The 18,581-nt window shown below is 49.7% G+C and overlaps 4 long non-coding RNA genes across 5 annotated transcripts; all 4 read left to right on the top strand.

The window, feature by feature from the left end:
• Positions 1–579: 579 nt before the first annotated feature.
• On the top strand, positions 580–10,912 carry LOC119718297 (uncharacterized). 2 transcript variants are annotated; one of them, XR_011812576.1, is made up of 6 exons: positions 580–973; positions 1,193–1,299; positions 1,761–1,821; positions 8,161–8,214; positions 8,315–9,662; positions 10,536–10,912. It is a non-coding gene; the product is annotated as an uncharacterized lncRNA (long non-coding RNA). The 2 variants fall into 2 exon arrangements; XR_005269253.2 differs by lacking the exons at positions 8,161–8,214; positions 8,315–9,662; positions 10,536–10,912 and adding exons at positions 2,211–2,276; positions 2,365–4,309; positions 4,998–5,541.
• On the top strand, positions 5,953–7,399 carry LOC140003619 (uncharacterized). The gene is made up of 3 exons (XR_011812577.1): positions 5,953–6,680; positions 7,125–7,185; positions 7,341–7,399. It is a non-coding gene; the product is annotated as an uncharacterized lncRNA (long non-coding RNA).
• A 1,121-nt stretch (positions 10,913–12,033) lies between the features above and the next one.
• On the top strand, positions 12,034–12,771 carry LOC140003616 (uncharacterized). Its single transcript, XR_011812568.1, has 3 exons — positions 12,034–12,123; positions 12,543–12,594; positions 12,678–12,771. It is a non-coding gene; the product is annotated as an uncharacterized lncRNA (long non-coding RNA).
• A 3,206-nt stretch (positions 12,772–15,977) lies between these two features.
• LOC140003590 (uncharacterized) lies at positions 15,978–17,693 on the top strand. The gene is made up of 4 exons (XR_011812490.1): positions 15,978–16,371; positions 16,591–16,697; positions 17,159–17,219; positions 17,609–17,693. It is a non-coding gene; the product is annotated as an uncharacterized lncRNA (long non-coding RNA).
• The last annotated feature ends 888 nt before the right edge of the window (positions 17,694–18,581 follow it).

Here is an 18,581-nt window from a genome sequence, read left to right as displayed (position 1 = left end):
CGGGAAATGCAGTTCTCGGACTCCGAACTTCCGGGAGGCCATGTTGGGTGCCCAGAGCATGCCGGGAAATGTAGTTCTGGGACTCCGAACTTCCGGGAGGCCATGTTGGGTGCCCAGAGCATGCCGGGAAATGTAGTTCTGGGACTCCGAACTTCCGGGAGGCCATGTTGGGTGCCCAGAGCATACCGGGAAATGTAGTTCTGGGACTCCGAACTTCCGGGAGGCCATGTTGGGTGCCCAGAGCATACCGGGAAATGTAGTTCTGGGACTCCGAACTTCCGGGAGGCCATGTTGGGTGCCCGGAGCATACCGGGAAATGTAGTTCTGGGACTCCGAACTTCCGGGAGGCCATGTTTGGTGCCCGGAGCATAGGGGGAAATGTAGTTCTGGGACTCCGAACTTCCGGGAGGCCATGTTTGGTGCCCTTTGCATGCCGGGAAATGTAGTTCTGGGACTCTGGACTTCCGGGAGGCCATGTTGGGTGCCCGGAGCATACCGGGAAATGAAGTTCTCGGGAACTAGGGTTGGGGTTAGGGACTAGGGCTGGGGCTAGGGTTAGAGTTAAGGTTGAGGGTTGGGGTTAGGGTCAGGGGTTAGGGTTAGGGCTAGTGAATGCTGGTTCTCAGTGTTTGCAGATGACGGTGAGCGTGTTTAAACTAATTCCAGCTGAAGTAGTTTCAGTTACTTGCTTGGTGACATTATCAGTTCAACATTAAAAGCTGCAGCAAAAGCAAAAGGGGATATTTGCTTCTAGAAACACCACAGGTCTCTCTGAATTTTTTTGAGATAAAACAGATTTTAAAAAACAAAGGAAAAAAAACCACAGCTGCTTCTTTTGCTCTCATCCTACTTTCTTGTGCTTTGCCCCTCCCCTTTCCCAGGTGATTGAGTTTGGGTGCTGGACGGGGCTAAATGCTATATGAGCCCCAGGCATGCCATCAGAGAGCTCCTTCTGCCTGGGCTGCTCTTTGGGGTAAGTGCTTTGGTTTTCCTTCAGTCAGTTGCAGGGTTCTCTAGGCAGGCTGGAGCCTATGGATTTCTGGATTTTAAGTGCTTGGAATTCACTTAGTAGAGGGATATTTAGTAGGGGCTGCAGGCTCACTGTTGTTTTTGGGATGGTGGGATACTCTTCTGTTTTTGAGCTATATTTTAATCTCTAGATGTATAAACACACTTGTGTAATTCTCTAAAGGACTAAAACCAGCTTGACTGCATGCTACCTGTGGCTTGACAGCATAGATGCAGCATTATCAAGAGACTGAGCAGAGTTGTATCAGAGTCACCTTTTTTATCTGCAGAGTAAGTCTGTGATTACCCCTACCGTGGCTGCTGTGTGTGCATGTCTTTTTGGCATTTGTGGATTTGAGTTGTTTTTTTTTTTTTTTTGTGTGTGTGTGTATGTTCTAAGTTTTTGTTTTTTTTTTGATGGGCAAATAGTGTGTGTGCTGAGTGTGGTTGGCAGGAGGAGGTGGGGAGCTGCTCAGGACTGGTAGGTTTGGTTTCTAGGAATATGCGGCAGCCTTCCTGTGCAATGTGACTCTTTGTTGGGCGGGAATGTTCCAGCTTGTGTGTCTTAAGCAATGTAGCTTGTGTAGTGTGTGTTGTGTGGCCCGGGCAGAGTTTGGAGTGGTGCTGTGAGCGAAGAATCTGAGTTAGATCTGGTGAGCAGCTGAAGTAACAGAGCTGGGAAGAGAGAGGTCTTGCAGCAGGTACACTGGCTGTGAGGTGCTTCAGAGTGTGCTTTTCTCCTGTCTTTGCAGGTGCTTTGTGCAGTTGTGGAGAGGGAAGGGAAATCCTCATGTCACGAAGCTCTGAGGAAAGGTTTGTGTTGTCAGCCTGGTCATCCGTTATCTGAAAGGAAGATTGTTTGGTGTTTGATTGTTTTGGCATATAATCTGTTCTGCACCTAGATTTTTCTTTCTACATAAAAAAAAAAATAATGTTTGAGCTATTTCTAGTTAAGCAATTTCCAGTTACTTGCTGGGCCGTATTGGCCTTTTAATATTCAAAGCTGCAGCAAAAGCATGGGGATTGTTGCTTCTAGAAACACACCAGTTCTCTTGTCTGCATGCTGTTGAGCAAAAGCAGATTTCAAAAAAAACAACAACAAAAAAACAAGAAACACACACACACAAACAACAACAACAAATAACCCAATAGTGTTTTTTTCTTGTGAACGCAACGATCATTTAATCCCTTTGTTTTCCCAGGTGGTGTGGATGATACTGGCTGCACTGTTGGAGCTTGGACTCGGAGAGGAACACGTGAGCACAATCGTATGTTGCATCAGCAGTAGTCAGCATTGTGGAGAAGGTGAGCAATGGGGCTGGCGTCCTAGTGAATGCTGTTTCTCTGTTTTTGCAGCTGATGATGAGCCTTCAATTGACTAAGATGACAATCAGTGCCTGTGCATTTCTTGAGGCGGAGGGACTTTACCATCCAGCAACCTGAGAGCTAAGTTGGGGGGCACCTGGTATTTGCATATCTGGGGTGGCTAATGGGAGCTGGGAGCCAGAGCAGCATGGAGCCAGCTGGCTGAATAGACTTGGTGCCACTGTGAGGGTGGTTCAGGCTGTGTCACGTTCACGCTGCTTGTGGCTGGGTCACCAGGCTAATAGAAGAGGCAGGATTATTTTGTAGCGTGAGTGCGTGCACCAGGCAGGACAGTTTCCTTCTGTTCGTCTGTCTTGTAGTGTTGCTTCTGCAGTGTCTGTTCTGTGCTTCTCGGGTCTTGATATCCTCCTAACTTTTTACACTGGACTGACCAGACAGGCGACTTGGTAGCTGTGCTGAAGGGCCTCAATGCTTGTTTTGTCATCGTGGCTCTGATCAAGCAGCGACTGCAAGACAAGAAGTGCTTGAAAGTGCAGATCTGTTTCAGGTCTTGTGCATCATACTCGGTTTGAGATCACATCTGTTCCCATCCTCATTCTTGCGGAAGTCATCTGGGCTGCATCAGGAGCTCTTGCTTGGGAATTGAATTCCTAAGCGTCTTCTTAGGGGGTTTTCAGTCCCCATCCTTCTGGTCTCTTGTCTTGAAGGCAGGCTTTTTAGGCCTCCATCATCCCAGTTCTGGCAGTTGCTTCCAGTCGCGTGTCGTGACATTTGAGTCTCTCGTAGGGTCTGGTGCAGAGCACCTGTTCTGACTTGCTGTTGCCATAGGGCTTTCTTTTTGGGGGTCACTTTTTCTTGCGCCTAGTGTTGTGTGTTTTGTTTGTAGTGTTTGTGGCGTGCCTGTGCGTGTACGTGTTTGGTCTGGAGCTGTCCTGCCTGGCAGTTAGTGATTAATGTGGCAGTGCATGGGTGTACTAATACATTGATGGGACTGTGTTGGCGAAGACATCCAGTCTGCCTCTGGGCACGTACTGAAGGGCAGCTGGCACGGTCATCTCTGATGTTTGGCAGATGGGGGGGTGGGAGAGTTGAGCTGCTTGTGAGCAGCTGCTCGCATAGCGCTTGAACGGTGTGCTTGAGGAGGTCTGTCGAATCTTGATAGCTTACAGATACGGGGTTTTGAAATGTTTATTTTTATTTCTTTCCTGTCCCCAGTAGAGTGTAAACCCTAGGAGGAACCTGTCACAGGAAAGAGCTCCTTCTGGAACTGTTCAGCACTCGGTAGGCAACTCGGTGACTGGCTTGATCTACTTCTGAGGTGCTGAGGCAAGGGGGCTACTTTTTCGAAATGATAATATTGTAAAAGGGGTCCCTTTTGTTGTGGAGGGATGGGTGCTAATGCTGGCAGCTGAATGATTATCTTGTGTCTGTTTTCAGTTGTTAAAGCTGAAACACAGTGTACAACACGGGACTTGATGACCAGAGCTGCTTTTGGCAAGTTGAGCGATGAAAAGATGTAGCAGTTACTTTAGGGGTGCAGTTGTCACTGCAGTTACTTAACTACACAAAGTACAGTAAAAATCCTGTTTATATTTCGGAGGTGTGTTGTAGCTGGCCTAAGAGAGCAGATGGAATCATCTTCCTCGAGGGCAGGTGAGGGGGCCGAGGTAAGGCAGCAGCTGAGAGTAACTGTCCCAGCTGTGCTGTGGCTTTGGATGCTGCTTCAGCCTATGCTTTTCTTTCTCTTTTGCAGGTGTCTCGCACAGGCTCAGTGGGGCCAAGCTGCACTCTGAAGAGCAGCACGAGAAGGGCGGGCTGGATTGGAGCAGAACAGCCAAGTAGCACGAGGTGAGTGCGAAGGGTATCCGTCTTGCTTTGCAGGTGCCATGACAGGCTCTCCACAGAAGTGGCTGAGGATTTGAGAAGAGGTTGCAGATGATCAAGGAGCGACACGTGCAGGGATGGCTTGAAAAGGGTATGGCTGCTTTCTCTTCTGTTTATCAGGTGTCCCAGGCAACGTGGGCTGTGATGTTAGTCTTTAGAATCGGAACAAAGCAGGTGCTGATGGTGGTCGTCTTCGGTAGGTAAGAGGTGCCCGAAGCCCTGTCCTGTGTAGCGTGAGCACGCCTCGCTGAGTATGAAGCATGCTTTCCAGCAGTTCCCAAAACTGTGTTGAAGCTGTAATGATGTTTCTGTGTTTGTGTTGGGGTTGCGCCTTGGTGAGTGTAGGGATGGGTTTTAATTCAGTGCAGCGGAGGGCCTGGACCCAGCGTTCTGTAGTGTGTTTTAACCCATCAGCATAGCCTTTTGGTTCGCAGATAGCTTACTGAAGTAAGTGATTTTTCCTGCAAGTGGAATGGAATTGAATTGTTTTTTTTGGCATGTAATCAGTTCTGCTCCTAGACTTTTCTTTCTATGTAAATAAAAGCTTGAGATAATTCCAGATGGGGAAAAAAAAATCAGCTACTTGCTTGGTCATTTTGTCCTTTTAATATCCAAAGCTGCAGCAAAAGCGTGGGGATTTTTGTTTCTAGAAACGCCCCAGTTCTCCTTTCTGCACTCTGCATGCTGTTGAGCTAAGCCATATAAATGAATAAAGAAACCACAGCTGCTGCTCCTCCTCTTCCTGCTTTTTTTTGTGCTTTCCTCCTGCACTTTCCCAGGTGATTAGCTTCAGGTTCCATGTGGGAGGTAATGGTAGCTGAGTTGCACGTATGCCATGAGAGAGCTCCTTCTGCCTGGGCTGCTCTTTGGGGTAAGTGCTTTGTTTTTCCTTCAGTTGTTTGGAGGGTTCTTTAGGTGGGTCAGAGCCTATGGACTGATGCGTTTTGAAGTAGAAACCGGTACGCATATCTTTTTGAGGTGGCAACTGGTAGGATCTGTCATTGTAAAGCAATCTAGTAGTAGTAGTAGGTGCCTGTATTGCACGCAGCTCTTCCTCAGGTGAGTAGTTATTATGGCAGTTTTACGGATAGTATGGTGATGTTACTTTGTGTGTTTGCTTTGTGGTTCTGGGTCCCTTCTGATTTTTGCAGAATTACGGGGCTTTCTGTGAGTCTTTGCCTGCATGTCAAATATTATCAAAGTTACAACCTTGCTGTTAAAGTGATGCAGCAGGGTTTAGGAGAAATGTATCATCGAAGCTCCCTGTGTGAGCGTGTATCTGAAAATGGCAGCAGTGGGCATGTAAAGGGTAGTCTGTTTGAAGTTTAGGGACAGTTTGTTATATTTCTGGAGCTTTTGCCTGTGTGTTTTCTGTCTGTCGAGTCTTTAGACCTTGCAGCCTTCTAGACTTTGTCCTTGAATTGACATACTAGAAGTATGTTTATTACGGGTTTCCAGGTAGTTGTTTTTGGGAAACAGTGGGGTAATGTCTCTTGACCGCATGAGTGCAGTAGTGCCTAGAGAGTGAGCAGGCTCACCTTCTTCTTCTCTGCAGAATAAGTCCGCCCGGGCCCATTTCGGCGCGGCGCCGCCCGGGCCCATTTCGGCGCGGCGCCGCCCGGGCCCATTTGTCCTGTGGAGCTACTGAGCAGCTGAGGTAAAGGAGTTTTGAACAGAGAGGTATTGCACAACTGTATGTTGCATCAGTAGTAGTGAGCGTTGTCCAAGAGGTGGGTATCAGGGCTGGCGTGCTAGTGAATGCTGGTTCTCTGTTTTTGCAAGTGATGATGAACCTGTTTGAGCTAATTCCATTTGAGAAAGTTCCAGTTACTGGCCTGGTCGTGTCGTCCTTTCAATGTTAAAAACTGCAGCAAAAGCATGGGGATTGTTGCTTCTAGAAACACCCCAGGTCTCTTGTCTGCTCTCTGCATATTGTTCAAGTAAAGCAGATTTAAAAAAATAATAATAAAGAAAACGAAAACCAACTGCTGCTGCTCCTGCTTTCTTTCTACTTCCTTGTGCTTTGCCCCTCCCCTTTTCCAGGTGATTGGGTTTGGGTGCTGGGCGGGGCCAAATGGTATATCAGCCCCAGGCATGCCATCAGAGAGCTCCTTCTGCCTGGGCTGCTCCTTGGGGTAAGTGCTTTGTTTTTCCTTTAGTCAGTTGCAGGGTTCTCTAGGCAGGCTGGAGTCTATAGATTTCTAGAATTTTTAAGTGCTTGGAATTCACTTAATAGAGAGATATTTAGTAGAGGCTGCTGGCTCACTGTTTTTTGGGATGGTGGCATGCTCTTCTGTTTTTGAGCTAAATTTATTCTCTAGATGCATAGACGTACTTCTGTAATTTTCCAGAGGACTAAAACCAGCTTCATTTCATGCTACATGTTTCTTGGCAGGGTAGATGCAGCATTGCCAAGAGACTGAGCAGCGATGTATCAGAGTTACCTCTTTCATCTGCAAAGGGTAAGTTTGATTATCCCTGCCGAGGCTGCTGTGTGTGCATGTCTTTTTGGCATTTGTGGAGCTCAGTTGTTTTTTTTGTGTGTATGTTTTAAGTTTCTGTTTTTCTGAGCAGTAAATAGTGTGTGTGCTGAGTGTGGTTGGCAGGAGGAGGTGGGGAGCTCCTCAGGACTGGTAGGTTTGGTTTCTCGGAGAGTACGGCAGCCTTCCTGTGTGATGCGACTGATTGTTGGGTGGGAACGTTCCAGCTTGTGTGTCTTAGGCAATGTAGCCTGTGTAGTGTGTGTTGTGTGGCCTGGGCAGAGTTTGCTGTGGCGCTGTGAGTGAAGAATCTGAGTTAGAGCTGGTGAGCAGCAGAAGTACCGGAGCTGGGAAGAGAGAGGTCTTGCAGCAGGTACGCTGTGGCTGTGAGGTGCCTCAGAGTGTGCTTTTCCCTTGTCTCTGCAGGTGCTTTGTGCAGTCGTGGACAGGGAAGGGATATCCTCCTGTGATGGAGCTCTGAGGGAAGGTGAGTGTTGCCAGCCTGGTCGTGCCTTATCCGAAGCGAAGACGCTCAGGTGTTTCTCTGTGAGGGTCGGAGGTGAGGCCGTTTGGGATAGAGGAGCAGTGTGGCAGGTGGTTGCTTGCAAGCACAGTGGTCGTTTTGTCCTTTTGTGTTCCCAGGTGTTGTGGATGATGGTGGCCGCTCCTTTCAAGCTTGGACCTAATTTGCAAGTATAGAGGCAAGTGGAGTGCTGTTTTGAAAGGATAAAAGTAAAGCTGGGGTCGCTTATGTTGTTGAGGGATGGGTGCTACCGCTGGCAGCTGAATGTTTATCTTCTGCCTGTGTCTTTCCTTTATTCATGTTGAAATGCAGCGTGCAGTGCGCAGTGCAGGACGTCTCGACCCGAGCTGCCTCTGCAGTGACTCTGATGCGTGATAAGCTGAGGTAGCTGTTATTTTTGGGGTGCGGTTGTTACTGCAGTTATTTTCCTTCGTTCAATAGAGTAAAATTCCAGTTTGCCTTTTAGAAGTGCTGTAAGTGGCTAATGAGAACAGATGGAAGCATCTGCTATGTGGGGCAGGCAAGCGGCTGAGGTACAGGAGGGGATGAGAGTATGTGATTTTTTTCTGGGGATGGAATGGAATTGATTTTGTTGGTGTATAATCTGTTCTGATCCTGGATTTTTCTTTCTAAGTTTAAAAATAATAATAAAATTTGAGCTAATACCAATTAAGAAAGTTTCAGTTACTTGCTGGGTTGTATTGTCCTTTTAATATTCAAAGCTTCAGCAAAAGCATGGGGATTGTTGCTTTTAGGAACACCTCAGGTCTCGTCTGCACTCTGCATTCTGTTGAGCTAAAGCAGATCCCCCCCAAAAAAAAAACAAACAGGCAAACAAAAAAAATACCAAACACACACACACAAATGAACAACAAAATAAAACACCATTGGTTGACTTGTTGTGAATGCAACGAACATTTAATCCCTTTGTTTTCCCAGGTGGTGTGGATGATACTGGCTGCACTATTGGAGCTTGGTCTCAGAGAGGAACAGGTGAGCACAATCGTATGTTGCATCAGCAGTAGTCAGCATTGTGGAGAAGGTGAGCAAAGGGGCCAGTGTCCTAGTGAATGCTGTTTCTCTGTTTTTGCAGCTGATGATGAGCCTGGCAATTGACTAAGATGACAATCAGTGCCTGTGTATTTCTTGAGGCGGAGGGACTTTACCATCCAGCAACCTGAGAGCTAAGTTGGGGGGCACCTGGTATTTGCATATTTGGAGTGACTAATGGGAGCTGGGAGCCAGAGCAGCATGGAGCCAGCTGGCTGAATAGACTTGGTGCCACTGTGAGGGTGTTTCAGGCTGGGTCGTCATGTTCAGGCTGCTTGTGGCTGGGTCACCAGGCTAATAGAAGCAGCGGGATTATTTTGTAGCGTGCGTGCGCCAGGCAGGACAGTTTCCTTCTGTTCGTCTGTCTTGTAGTGTTGCTTCTGCAGTGTCTGTTCTGTGCTTCTCGGGTCTTGATATCCTCCTGGCTTTTTAGATTGGACTGACTAGACAGGCGACTTGGTAGCTGTGCTGAAGGGCCTCAATGCTTGTTTGGTCATCATGACTCTGGTCAAGCAGCGACTGCAAGACAAGAAGTGCTTGAAAGTGCAGATCTGTTTCAGGTCTTGTGCATTATATTTGGTTTGAGATCGCATCTGTTTCCATCCTCACTCTTGCAGAAGTCATCTGGGCCGCATCAGGAGCTCTTGCTTGGGAATTGATTTCCTAAGTGTCGTCTTAGGGGGTTTTCAGTCCCCATCCTTCTGGTCTCTTGTCTTGAAGGCAGGCTTTTTAGGCCTCCATCATCCCAGTTCTGGCAGTTGCTTCCAGTCGCGTGTCGTGACATTTGAGTCTCTCCTGGGGTCTGGTGCAGAGCACCTGTATCTGACTTGCTGTTGCTGTAGGGCTTTCTTTTTGGGGGTCACTTTTTCTTGTGCCTTGTGTTGTGTGTTTTGTTTGTAGCGTTTGTGGCGTGCCTGTGCGTGTATGTGTTTGGTCTGGAGCTGTCCTGCCTGGCAGTTAGTGATTAACGTGGCAGTGCATGGGTGTGCTAATACATTGTCTGGACTGTGTTGGTGAAGACATCCGGTCTGCCTCTGGGCACTTGCTGAAGGGCATCTGGCACAGTATATCTGTTTGCGAGCAACTTCTCGTTTACCTCTATTTATTTAAAAAATTGTAAAATTTAATTGCAATCCAGTTTGGGACCCAGTCATGTATGACACCAGGGGGCTTGTCCGGGAGGGCTTTGGTTCCTGAATTCTTATTTGATCTAGGAGAGGCGCCCCAGCATTTGGTGGCTGCTGTTCAAGTCTGGTCGGGACTAATGGCATCTCGAACCTGAATAAAGGTAAGCTAAGGTTTTGATTTTTTTTTCAGCTCCCTTGCTGGCTGCAGCACTATATTTTGCCCGTAATTCTGCGTGTGAAGATCTGAATGAAGACAATGGAGTCGTAAGTGTTTAAAGCGTATACTGTTCTGTTGGATGGGTTTTGGTTGCCTGTGTGTGTAAGAGTGTGACTGAGACGGAATTTAGTTCCGAAGCGATTGTGGAGGTCTTCTTTACCACGGTTCCAATCTCCCGCGGGGGACTTGGCCGGTGAAGGACCGAAGGGATTCCTATAGGCTTTGTGGGTGGGTGATAGATCTTAAATCCTCTTTAAGACACTCTTATTAAGGTAACCAAGGGCTGTGGGAATTGCCAGAGTAACATTCCTAGATGGGTGAGACAAAACCGAAGACCAGGGACCAGAAGAAAGGAAGCAAATTACCAGACATACCAGCAGAAAGTCCATTAGGAATAACGATTAGAAACTGGAACGAGAGAGGCCCCAGAAACGTAAAAAGTAAATAAAAAAGGGTCCAGTCTTGTGTGATAGAATGGCCAAAGGAGCTTTTAAGACCGCATGTCTTTGGGCCCGTTTTTGGATTCTTTGAAGACTGTATTTGTCGGGCCTTAAATACACATGTTAATTCGAAGGAACCTTTCTGCCGGGAAGAAAGTGATGATGCAGGATTACGGATCAGGAGGACTTCATGTCCTTTTACGGCCTTAATATTTACACTAAAAGCAGGTAAGAAATTTTGAAGAAGAAGAAGAACAGGAAAAATAAAAAGATAATAAACGGGAGCCGTTGGATAACCTACCGTCTCCATATCGTAACAATCCACCTCTGGTGGTGTACTGGGTCTGGCTGGAATGTTAACTTTCCCAGCAGCAGCCCATACAGTGCCGTACTCTGCAGTTGTAGCTGGAACAGCAGTGTTATCACACCAGTGTTGTGTCTACTGCTGAGCAGCAGTGGCACAGCATTGGGCCCTCCTAGGGGATGGGCAAAAAGCGAGGAGAGAAACATCACTAGGGCAGCTGACCTAAACCAATCCAAGGGATATTCCATACCATGGGATGTCACACTCAGCAATAAAAGGTGGAAACAGGAAGAAGAGGGGAGGGGTGGGCTCTCGTTGAGAAGACGTCGGTCCTCCTCTCGAACACCGGCTGCGTGCGTTGAGGCCTTGCATCAAGGACGTGGTCAATCATCGCTCATTTGTGGCAAGTAGAGAGCAATTTCTTTCCTCTGCACTTCCATATAGCTTTCATTTATTTTGTTTGTTTGTTTTCGTCCCTTCTTTTTATTTTCCCTTTTCCCCTCCCTTTTCCCCTTTCCCTTTTTATTTCCCCTTAGTTAAATTGTTTAGTTCATGGTAGTCTTTATTTAAGTATTATAATTATTTCCATTTAATTAAATTATCCTGATCTCAACCCGTGAGTTGTTCTTTGCTTTACTTCTCCCCCTCCTCACCTAAAGGATGCATTCATGAGAAGTAGGACTGCCGTATCTGAGAGAGCTCCTCTATATCCTTTAAGGGAGGTAACTGGTGTATAACTGGGTTGGAGTTTTAACAGGGTTTTAAGGGTTTCAGGGTTAGCATGTTAGGGTTTTAGAGTTTTTTTTGGGATGGAGTGTTGCTATGTTTTTTAGGGTTAGGGTCCTAGGGTTTTATTTTTGGTCAGTTATTTAGGGTTAGTGTGTTAAGATCCTTTTTTTTTTTTTTTTTTTTTCAGGTTCGGTTCTCCAGGGTTAGAGTTTCGAGCGTCCTAATTTTTTGGGTTACGGTGTTGAGCGTCCTAATGTTTTGTGTTAGGGCTTTGGGTGTTAAGCATCTGAATTTTTGGGTTAGAGTTTTGCGCATCCTGATGTTTTGAGTAAGGGTTTTGAGCATCCTAGTGTTTTGGGTTGGCTTTGTGTTTTGAGCATCTTAATTTTGGGGTTACGGCTTTAAGCGTCCTAATCTTGTTGTTTAGGGCTTTGAGAATCCTATTGTTTTGGGTTTGGGTTTTGAGCGTCCTAAGTGTCCTAAGGGCTTTTAGGCATAGGACTTCAGGGGTTTAGTGTGGTAAACAGTTTGGATTAGGCCTGTAGGGGTTTCGAAGTTTTTTAGTGTTAGGGCTTGAGTCTATTTTGAAAGGGCAGTAAGTGCTTGGGTTCCAGTGAGTGCTGGTAAATGTATTTCTCGAACACTCGGCCTGTGGTTGGTCAAGCCATCTGCCTGGGGAATGCTGGTAGGCGTAGTTTTCTGGCACCGGGCTTCTGGGAGGCCATGTTTGGTGCCCAGAGCATGCCGGGTGGGGGTTGGGGGGTAAGGGGGTCGGGGGTTAAGGTGGGGGTTATATCTGTTGTTAGGGTTAGGGGGTTAGGGTTGGGGGGTCGGGGGTTGGGGGGTTAGGGTTAGATCCGTTAGGGTTGGGGGTTTGGGGGGTCAGGGTTGGGTGGTCGGGGGTTAGGTGGTTCCATGGGGTGACCCCCCTATCTCTGCCCCCCCCCAGACAAGGAGGAGACAAAGCTGAAGGGCGTCATCTACTTCCAGGCCATAGAGGAGGTGTACTACGACCACGGGCGGGCGGCCTGCAAGGTGGGGGGGCCATATGGGGCTGGGGGGGGGCTGTATGGGGCCAAGGGGGGGGTACTTGTGGGGCTGGGAGGTTGTGGGGAACATCTGGAGAAGGTGCCTGTAGGGTTTGGGGGAGCACCTACAGGGTTTGGGGTGGGATCTGTGGGGCTGGGGGGGGTCTCTATGGGGCCGGGGGGTTTTGGGGGGGTTGTGACCCTATGGGGTGCCCCCCCCCCCCAGAGCCCCAACGCGCGGCTGACCTAGCATTTTAGCGTGGCCGCCGTCCACCGGCAGCTTCATGCCCGTCTTCCGCTCCCAGTGGCCCGCGGGGCGCCCGGTGGCCCTACCGGCGTCACAAGCAGCCACCTTGGGGTCAACGGCAGCGGTTTTGGGGTTTCGGTCTGGGGGGTGCTGACATGTCCCCCCCCGCACCCCCCCAGGCATCCTGGCCCTGCAGCTGCCCCCAGGGGGGCTCGACGCCGAGTTCTACAGGTGAGAACCAGTCCCCTCCGCCCCCTAAATGCGCCCCCAGACCCCCCCAAATTGACCCCCCCCCAATTTATTCCCCCCCCCAGCGCCTGCCTCCACCTGGCTGAGATGCAGCGTCGGGTGCAGGAGGCGCTGGCGGAGCGCGAGCGGCTGCTGCGGGCACGGGTAGGACTGGGGGGGGGACAAAATGGGGGGGGGGACCAAGGGGGGGGGGTCCATGGGGCTTGGGGAGACCCCAAGGGGGGGGGAACCAAGTGTGCGGGGTTCGGGTTCCGGGGGGACACATTTGCAGGGCGCACCGGGGGGGACCAAAATGAGGGGGGAACCAAGTGTGCGGGGTGCTGTTTCCGGGGGGACGCACTTGCGGGGCGCACCGGGGGGGGGAACCAAAATGAGGGGGGAAACAAATGAGCGGGGTGCTGTTTCCGGGGGCACGCATTTGCGGGGCGCACCGGGGGGGGAACCAAAATGAGGGGGGAACCAAATGAGCGGGGTGCTGTTTCCGGGGGCACGCATTTGTGGGGCGCACCGGGGGGGAACCAAAATGAGGGGGGAAGCAAGTGTGCTGGGTGCGGTTGCGGGGGGGACAAATTTGCGGGGCGCACCGGGGGGGGGGAACCAAAGTGAGGGGGGAACCAAATGAGCGGGGTGCTGTTTCCAGGGGGACGCATTTGTGGGGCGCACCGGGGGGGGGAACCAAAATGAGGGGGGAACCAAGTGTGCGGGGTTCGGGTTCCGGGGGGACACATTTGCGGGTCGCACCGGGGGGGGGAACCAAAATGAGGGGGAATTAAATGAGCGGGGTGCTGTTTCCGGGGGGACGCATTTGCGGGGTGCACCGGGGGGAACCAAAATGAGGGGGGAACCATATGTGCGGGGTTCGGGTTCCGGGGTGACACATTTGCGGTTCGCACCGGGGGGGGGGAACCAAAATGAGGGGGGAACCAAATGAGCGGGGTGCTGTTTCCGGGGGGACGCATTTGTGGGGCGCACTGGGGGGGGAACCAAAATGAGGGGGGAACCAAATGAGCGGGGTGCTGTTTCCGGGGGCACGCATTTGTGGGGCGCACTGGGGGGGGAACCAAAATGAGGGGGGAACCAAATGAGCGGGGTGCTGTTTCCGGGGGGACGCATTTGCGGGGTGCACCGGGGGAACCAAAATGAGGGGGGAACCAATTGTGCGGGGTGCGTGTTCCGGGGGGACACATTTGCGGGTCGCACCGGGGGGGGGAACCAAAATGAGGGGGGAACCATATGTGCGGGGTGCTGTTTCCGGGGGCACGCATTTGTGGGGCGCACCGGGGGGGGAACCAAAATGAGGGGGGAACCATATGTGCGGGGTGCGGTTGTCGGGGGGACGCCATTAGGGTTGGGGTTCGGGTTAGGTTAGGGTTAGGGATAGGGCGCCCCCTGCTGGTGGAAAAGGGGTACTGCAGGCGGCCGGGGGGCGCGCATGCGCGGTGACGCCCGCGGGCGCCCTCTGCCGCCCCCTGCTGGTGGAAAACGGGTACTGCAGGCGGCCGGGGGGAGCTCATGCCCGGTGACGCCCGAGGGCGCCCCTCTGCCGCCACCTGCTGTGGAAAACGAGTACTGCAGGCGGCCGGGGGCCGTGCACGCGCGTTGCTTATTACGTCTTTTTTTTTTTTTGATGTGTAATTTCCTACGCTCCTAGATTTTTCTTCATATGTAAATGAAAGGTTCGTGCTAATTCCCGTTGAAAATATTTCATTTACTTTCTTGGTTGTATTGTCCTTTCTATGTTCAAAGCTGAGGCAAAAATACGGTAAATTTTGCTTCTAGAAACACCGCAGTTCTTTTGTCTGCACTCCGCATGCTGTAAACTAGGGATAGGTGACAAATAAATAAAAAAATAAATAAAAGAACACAGCTGCTGCTCCTGCTCTCTTTCTTGTTTTTTGCCCCCTCCTCTTTCCCAGGTGATTGGGTTTGGGCGGGGCCAAATGTTATACGAGCCCTAGGCGTTCTATCAGAGAGCTCCTTCTGCGTGGGCTGCTCTTTGGGGTCGGTGCTTTGTTTATTCTTCTGTTAGCTACATGCAGGGTTCTTTTCATGGGTCAGAGTCTTGTACGATATTTTAGAGGAAACCAATCTAGTAGTACGTGCATTTATTGCATGAAGCTCTTTGGAGGTGATTGTTATAGCACTTTTATGGATAGGCTGTCAATGTTATTTTGTGTGTTTGCTTTGTTGTTCTATGTCCCTCATGATTTTTGCAGGGTTATAGGGCAGATGCCACCAGGTCTACCCCTTTTGTTGTTTTTGTTTTGTTTGATTTATTTTTCTTATTTTCTTTTTCGGAAGGGGGTTTGGGATTTGAGCGTCCTATTTTTTTGGGTTTGGGATTTGAGCATCTTAATTTTGTGGGTGTGGGATTTGAGCGTCTTAAGTGTTTGGGTTAGGGCTTTTAGGCATAGGACTTCAGGGGTTTAGCGTGGTAGATAGTTTGGGTTAGGTCTGTAGGGGTTTCGAGGATTTTTAGGGTTAGGGCTTGCGGCTTTTTTGTGTAAGGGCGGTAAGGGCTAGGGTTCCAGGGAGTGCTGTTAAATGGAGTTCTCGACAACTCGGCCTCTGATTGGCCGTGCCGGCTGTGCAGGGAATGCTGGTAGGTGTAGTTTTCCGGCACAAGGCTTGCGGTAGGCCGCGTTGCGTGCCCAGAGCATGCCGGGAAATGTAGTTCTGGGACTCCGGACTTCCGGGAGGCCATGTTGGGTGCCCAGAGCATGCCGGGAAATGTAGTTCTGGGACTCCGAACTTCCGGGAGGCCATGTTGGGTGCCCAGAGCATGCCGGGAAATGCAGTTCTGGGACTCCGAACTTCCGGGAGGCCATGTTGGGTGCCCAGAGCATGCCGGGAAATGTAGTTCTGGGACTCCGAACTTCCGGGAGGCCATGTTGGGTGCCCAGAGCATGCCGGGAAATGTAGTTCTGGGACTCCGAACTTCCGGGAGGCCATGTTGGGTGCCCAGAGCATACCGGGAAATGTAGTTCTGGGACTCCGAACTTCCGGGAGGCCATGTTGGGTGCCCAGAGCATACCGGGAAATGTAGTTCTGGGACTCCGAACTTCCGGGAGGCCATGTTGGGTGCCCGGAGCATACCGGGAAATGTAGTTCTGGGACTCCGAACTTCCGGGAGGCCATGTTTGGTGCCCGGAGCATAGGGGGAAATGTAGTTCTGGGACTCCGAACTTCCGGGAGGCCATGTTTGGTGCCCTTTGCATGCCGGGAAATGTAGTTCTGGGACTCTGGACTTCCGGGAGGCCATGTTGGGTGCCCGGAGCATACCGGGAAATGAAGTTCTCGGGAACTAGGGTTGGGGTTAGGGACTAGGGCTGGGGCTAGGGTTAGAGTTAAGGTTGAGGGTTGGGGTTAGGGTCAGGGGTTAGGGTTAGGGCTAGTGAATGCTGGTTCTCAGTGTTTGCAGATGACGGTGAGCGTGTTTAAACTAATTCCAGCTGAAGTAGTTTCAGTTACTTGCTTGGTGACATTATCAGTTCAACATTAAAAGCTGCAGCAAAAGCAAAAGGGGATATTTGCTTCTAGAAACACCACAGGTCTCTCTGAATTTTTTTGAGATAAAACAGATTTTAAAAAACAAAGGAAAAAAAACCACAGCTGCTTCTTTTGCTCTCATCCTACTTTCTTGTGCTTTGCCCCTCCCCTTTCCCAGGTGATTGAGTTTGGGTGCTGGACGGGGCTAAATGCTATATGAGCCCCAGGCATGCCATCAGAGAGCTCCTTCTGCCTGGGCTGCTCTTTGGGGTAAGTGCTTTGGTTTTCCTTCAGTCAGTTGCAGGGTTCTCTAGGCAGGCTGGAGCCTATGGATTTCTGGATTTTAAGTGCTTGGAATTCACTTAGTAGAGGGATATTTAGTAGGGGCTGCAGGCTCACTGTTTTTTTTGGGATGGTGGGATACTCTTCTGTTTTTGAGCTATATTTTAATCTCTAGATGTATAAACACACTTGTGTAATTCTCTAAAGGACTAAAACCAGCTTGACTGCATGCTACCTGTGGCTTGACAGCATAGATGCAGCATTATCAAGAGACTGAGCAGAGTTGTATCAGAGTCACCTTTTTTATCTGCAGAGTAAGTCTGTGATTACCCCTACCGTGGCTGCTGTGTGTGCATGTCTTTTTGGCATTTGTGGATTTGAGTTGTTTTTTTTTTTTTTTTGTGTGTGTGTGTATGTTCTAAGTTTTTGTTTTTTTTTTGATGGGCAAATAGTGTGTGTGCTGAGTGTGGTTGGCAGGAGGAGGTGGGGAGCTGCTCAGGACTGGTAGGTTTGGTTTCTAGGAATATGCGGCAGCCTTCCTGTGCAATGTGACTCTTTGTTGGGCGGGAATGTTCCAGCTTGTGTGTCTTAAGCAATGTAGCTTGTGTAGTGTGTGTTGTGTGGCCCGGGCAGAGTTTGGAGTGGTGCTGTGAGCGAAGAATCTGAGTTAGATCTGGTGAGCAGCTGAAGTAACAGAGCTGGGAAGAGAGAGGTCTTGCAGCAGGTACACTGGCTGTGAGGTGCTTCAGAGTGTGCTTTTCTCCTGTCTTTGCAGGTGCTTTGTGCAGTTGTGGAGAGGGAAGGGAAATCCTCATGTCACGAAGCTCTGAGGAAAGGTTTGTGTTGTCAGCCTGGTCATCCGTTATCTGAAAGGAAGATTGTTTGGTGTTTGATTGTTTTGGCATATAATCTGTTCTGCACCTAGATTTTTCTTTCTACATAAAAAAAAAAATAATGTTTGAGCTATTTCTAGTTAAGCAATTTCCAGTTACTTGCTGGGCCGTATTGGCCTTTTAATATTCAAAGCTGCAGCAAAAGCATGGGGATTGTTGCTTCTAGAAACACACCAGTTCTCTTGTCTGCATGCTGTTGAGCAAAAGCAGATTTCAAAAAAAACAACAACAAAAAAACAAGAAACACACACACACAAACAACAACAACAAATAACCCAATAGTGTTTTTTTCTTGTGAACGCAACGATCATTTAATCCCTTTGTTTTCCCAGGTGGTGTGGATGATACTGGCTGCACTGTTGGAGCTTGGACTCGGAGAGGAACACGTGAGCACAATCGTATGTTGCATCAGCAGTAGTCAGCATTGTGGAGAAGGTGAGCAATGGGGCTGGCGTCCTAGTGAATGCTGTTTCTCTGTTTTTGCAGCTGATGATGAGCCTTCAATTGACTAAGATGACAATCAGTGCCTGTGCATTTCTTGAGGCGGAGGGACTTTACCATCCAGCAACCTGAGAGCTAAGTTGGGGGGCGCCTGGTATTTGCATATCTGGGGTGGCTAATGGGAGCTGGGAGCCAGAGCAGCATGGAGCCAGCTGGCTGAATAGACTTGGTGCCACTGTGAGGGTGGTTCAGGCTGTGTCACGTTCACGCTGCTTGTGGCTGGGTCACCAGGCTAATAGAAGAGGCAGGATTATTTTGTAGCGTGAGTGCGTGCACCAGGCAGGACAGTTTCCTTCTGTTCGTCTGTCTTGTAGTGTTGCTTCTGCAGTGTCTGTTCTGTGCTTCTCGGGTCTTGATATCCTCCTAACTTTTTACACTGGACTGACCAGACAGGCGACTTGGTAGCTGTGCTGAAGGGCCTCAATGCTTGTTTTGTCATCGTGGCTCTGATCAAGCAGCGACTGCAAGACAAGAAGTGCTTGAAAGTGCAGATCTGTTTCAGGTCTTGTGCATCATACTCGGTTTGAGATCACATCTGTTCCCATCCTCATTCTTGCGGAAGTCATCTGGGCTGCATCAGGAGCTCTTGCTTGGGAATTGAATTCCTAAGCGTCTTCTTAGGGGGTTTTCAGTCCCCATCCTTCTGGTCTCTTGTCTTGAAGGCAGGCTTTTTAGGCCTCCATCATCCCAGTTCTGGCAGTTGCTTCCAGTCGCGTGTCGTGACATTTGAGTCTCTCGTAGGGTCTGGTGCAGAGCACCTGTTCTGACTTGCTGTTGCCATAGGGCTTTCTTTTTGGGGGTCAC

This window comes from Anas platyrhynchos, chromosome 13, assembly GCF_047663525.1.
Source record: "Anas platyrhynchos isolate ZD024472 breed Pekin duck chromosome 13, IASCAAS_PekinDuck_T2T, whole genome shotgun sequence".
Taxonomy (NCBI): Eukaryota; Metazoa; Chordata; class Aves; order Anseriformes; family Anatidae; genus Anas; species Anas platyrhynchos.
This window is presented reverse-complemented; position numbering and strand designations above follow the sequence as displayed.